Source organism: Mustela nigripes, chromosome 4, assembly GCF_022355385.1.
Source record: "Mustela nigripes isolate SB6536 chromosome 4, MUSNIG.SB6536, whole genome shotgun sequence".
NCBI classification, from domain to species: domain Eukaryota; kingdom Metazoa; phylum Chordata; class Mammalia; order Carnivora; family Mustelidae; genus Mustela; species Mustela nigripes.
The window spans coordinates 103,908,822-103,913,983 of NC_081560.1; positions in this window are offsets into that span (position 1 = coordinate 103,908,822).

Consider the following 5,162-nt stretch of genomic DNA (forward strand, 5'->3'; position numbering starts at 1 on the left):
TATGATTCTTCCTCTTCAAATGGGCTCTAAATAAGTGTTTCCTCTTGCTAGCTTACGTTGTTGAACAACTTTTGAGCACAGAGGAAAACATTATATTGAATTGAAAATGCATGAACTGATCAATAATATTGGATACCATATGTGGTTCTTTTAAGACACATTTGGCACAACATTTTTGGTTCTGTCCTGTTCTTCATTTTAAGTTTCCTCGGTGTCTTTTTTTATTTATAATATCCCTTACCCTCAAAAGTCTTAGCTGACTTAGAAAATGAGTAATAGGTAAGGCAAGTAGAAATTTTCAGAAAAAGTCCTGCATTTTTCACAGATTAAAAACACGACTATCTTCAGTAATTTAAAAAGTACACCCCACTGGTTGAGAAAAATAATTTAAATGATGGCCCCAAGCATGTTTAGACATTGGAACATGAGGCAAGTTTTAAGGAATTGCAAAATAGCTCTTAAATTTTTATTTTTATTTTTACAAAGTTTTTTTTTTTTTTTTCCAATTAAATACTCCCTGTCCTGCACCCCATTCCACCTCATTTTCAGAATGTTCTCTTGTAGTGATGGTTAGCAGTACACTTACATATGGCCAAGGGGCTAAGAAAATATTCCACTGGGGTTTTAGGAGCTTAATTTGTGGCATAAATCTCTGTTTTCAGGCCTCTGCTCTCAGACCCCACAGGGCTGTCAAGTGGTGCTGGAGGGCAGTAGGACTTAGTTATAAGTTTTAACTTTTATAGCATTTCACATGACTCTAAGACAATTGTTTTCCACTGGATTTCAGATGAAGCTGTTAGTTCCTCAGGAGTCCCCCATCTGGGTTTCCATTAATCTTAGAAACAGGCTCAAATCCTTTCACACTCACATGCTTTGTCTGCATCTGTAACAGGGCGATGGTGGATGGAACAAATTACTATCTTATTGTTTTCTGGCATCCTTACTCATTACAAAATCTTCCATAAAGGATGGTACCTTGTGGGTGGGATTTGTAAAAAGGGCAAAACAGGAATGGCTTAAAGAGATTACAACATGCACATTTGGTTTTGTATTAAAATACGTTTTTCTAGAAAGACCTTCATGCATTTGTAGGGGAAGCGGTGGAGGAGTTAGCTCCATGTTAAATTAAGGATCAGTGAGATTAATTTACACGGAGAGAAATTCACTTTTTATAGGTATATAGCTCGATGCATTTTTAAATAAGGTATATTTTATGTAAAGCAAAATCCATGCTTTTTTAGTGAATAGTACAAGTTTTTACAAATGTGAGCAATCATGTAGCTATGGCTGAAATCAAGATATATAATATTTTTATCTCTCCAAAAAGTTTTCTTATGCTCCTTTGTGGTCAGTTCTCTTCTTTCTACTGCCACTGATCTGATTCCTGTTTCTTTTTGTGTCTAGCTTCTTTCCATTAACATGATGATTTTGAGATTCACCCATGTTTTTACATGTATCGATAGTTTATTCCCTACTATGTTTGAGTATGATTCCATTGTATGGATATATACATGCATTCACTATTGTATGGGTATATCACAACTTGTTCACTCGCTAATAGATGCATTTTGAGTTACTCCTAATTTTTGTTTATTATGAAGAAAGCTACTATAAACATTCACATATATGTCTGTAGACAAATGTTTTCATTTACCTTATAGAAAATACCTAGAAGTGGGGTTAGTGGATGGTATAATTGTGTATTTAACATTATAGTAGACTTCCAAGCTTTTTCAGTGTAGCTGAACCATTATTGTATTCCCACCAGCAAAGTATGAATATTAAAACTGCTCTAAATCTTCATCAGTACTTGGATTTTTGGATTTCTTTTTCAGATTTTTGTATTTTGTCTTTTTGTTTTGTTTTGTTTTGTTTTTGTTTTTTGCCGTTGTTATTCTATGTGTGTAGTGATATCACACTATCTTTTCAATTAGAATTTGCTTAATGACTAATGATGCTTTATATATATGTTTGTGCATCTGTATATAATGATGATATATATCTAGGTATATATTTAGGGTGAGTGTTATATGTTCTGTCTTCTATAATGAGGATAATCCCACTTTGGAGAATTGAGTTTGACATAGTAGGAAAGGGAACTTTTGGAATCAGGCAGATAATGGTTTGAATTCTGACTAGTACAGAACTTGTGCTTCTGTTTCCTCATTTCTTAGGTGGCCATAATAGTACCAGTCTCCTACAGATATTGGGAGTATTACATAAACCAACATATCTAATGCAGCTAGCAGAATGCTGCAGTTCCTTTTCTCTCTGGGACAATGTTGGCCTCTTCTGCAAAAATATCCTCCAGAGAGGTCTGATGTCTGAAACTTCGAGAGTCAAAACTTTATCGCTTGTGTGTCCTATGTGGAAGGGAAGGCCTTGGTAGGGTAAGGGGAAGTAAATAGTAACCCCACAAAGGGTCAGTTAGTCTTCTGGGGTGTTCTGTATCATTCAACTCATAACTTCACCATTGGCCTGCTTTTTAATTACATGGGGAAATGGGCCATGTACTTCACAGGGATAAGGACTATGTGTTATTCACCTCTATATCTCTCTTCTTGAATGCTGTGCCTAGCTAGAGGTCACCTGGTACCTTAGCAGTGTTTTACCTACAGCCTGAAGATTGGAAACAGCATTTCTCCTTGTAGAAGGAAACAATGGTTTGTCATGGGACTGACAGCAGCCAGTGTTTGGACATTTAAATTTATGTTTTTGTCAGAGAGTTAAGGTTTAGTGTCAGGTTTACATTCTCTCTAGCTGGTGTTTATGTACTCAGCTTGGCAAGCTTAGCTGGAGAGTTCCATTAGTCTGTGGGATAGTATATATTTCTCCCTCTTCTTGCTTGAGCCAAGAGCATACATAGTCCTTCTGCCCCAAAACTCAAGTAGTCCAGGTATTCCAAGGAAAGCTGTCTTCTGAGACACCAGAAAGAAACTGACTCAAATCCTAAACCACATACAGACAAAGCCTGGATTTTGTTGGTTCATTTTGATTTATGGATTATCAGTGCTATATCTTATGTGCTCGTCCTTTGTCAAACCCAGCCTATTTCCTTTATTTCCACAGAGAAGCAAACAAAATAAACAATCACAAACCTAAATCCACCACATTAATATCCCAGCAACACAAACCACTTTAGAGTAAATATTAGACATCTCCATGCTCACAAAAAATCCTTGGGTTTTCAAATTCAGTCCAACATCCTGATATGTTGCCTTAATTTCTTTCTTCTACCTCTCTATCTTGAGTAAACTAAATAAAACAGCAAAACCTTCTTTTTTAAAAACCAAAAAATTGTTCCCCCCCCTTTTTTTTATAAATGGCATTACATTCCTCTCTTCTTACTTGTAACTATCAATTTCCCCTTCCATGGTTCTGATTCTAAACTTCCTCATATTTTTTGAGACTTTCCTATAGCCCCTTCTTTACATCCTTTTAAAATTACTAGATGTCTTTTGAAAGTATTGATATAGTCAGACAGTTTTTGCAGGAAGAGAAAAGGCCTCCTATCCCTCATTTATAAAATAAGTTTCTTGCTATTACTATCTAAGAGCCTTCGTAATCTGGCTACAAATTAATTTTTTCCAATGAACTTTATTTTTAATTTAATTTTATTTTTTCAGTGTTCGAAGATTCATTGTTTATGCACCACACCCAGTGCTCCATGCAATACGTGCCCTCCTTAATACCCACTACCAGGCTCACCCAACCCCTCACCTCCCTCCCCTCCAAAACCCTCAGTGTGTTTCTCAGAGTCCACGGTCTCTTATGGTTTCTCTTTCCCTCTGATTTCCCCCAACTCACTTCTCCTTTTCTTCTCCTAATATCCTCCAGTTATTCCTTATGCTCCACGTGTAAGTGAAACCATATGATAATTGACTTTCTCTGTTAGACTTATTTCACTGAGCATAATCTCCTCCAGTCCTGTCCAAGTTGATACAAAAGTTGAGTATTCATCCTTTCTGATGGAGATGTTAATATTCCATCATATATATGCACCATATCTGTTTCATTTGTTTGTGGAAAGAGTCAAAATGCCTCCAATGAACTTTTCAGTTTAAATATGTGAAAATGATTGAAAACTCTTTAAGTTTCTTTTTTTTTTCTTTTTTTTTAAAGATTTTATTGGTTTACTTGAAAGAGAGTGAGAGAGAAAGCATGATAGGGGAAAGGATCAGAGGGTGAAACAGACTCCCTTCTCCCGGGACTCTGGGATCATGACCTGAGCCATAGGCAATCACTTAACCAACTGAGCCACCCAGGTGCCCTCTTTATGTTTCTAAGCTACTTCAATTTGTGAGTTCAAGACCAACATTTCCAAATGCCTTAGAGCTATTCCTCATGGATGTCTCTTACAAACACTTCAAAATCAAAATGTCCCAAGTCAAATTGATTATTTTTGTTTAAACAATCCTCTGAGGATTAGTAAATGATAGCCATGATGTAAAAAAGAAAAAAAAAAAAGAGGTAAAACTTAATAACACATAGAGTTTGCTTTTAACAGCCTTGGCATGGGGGCACCTGGATGGCTCAGTGGGTTAAACCTCTGCCTTTGGCTCAGGTCATGATCTCAGGGTCCTGGGATCAAGCCCCGCATTGGGCTCTCTGCTCAGTGGGGAGCCTGCTTTCTCTCTCTCTCTCTCTGCCTGCCTCTCCACCTACTTGAAATTGAAATAAATAGTATCTTAAAAAAAAAATAATGCTTGTCATTAACAGCCTTAGCATGAATGGCTATGGGAATTGAAGGAAATTATGATATTATTAACTAGAATATGTCTTGTATCTTGCACATTTTGGGTGGGAAGAGTTGCCTGATTAAGCAGATTTTAAGTTTTGATTGATTGATTGACATATAATTTGCCAGTTAATGCTGGGTCTAAGTGACCTTTCTAAATTGTGAAAAGAACAGGCAAGTTTTTACGCAGATATTGTAGCTTGACAAATAACGTGTTTCTCAATACTCCTTTTATTCAGAGCTGGTTGCTGGGAAGGGGTGAGTATGAATTTGCGTAGAGACCAAAGGACCTTCAGGAAACAAATGGTTTGAGACCACAACTCCTTCTGTTATGAGTTTCTATATTATTAGATATTTGAGTTTCTCATATTATCATATATCTCATATTATGAGATATATGAGTTTCTATATTATTAGATATTTG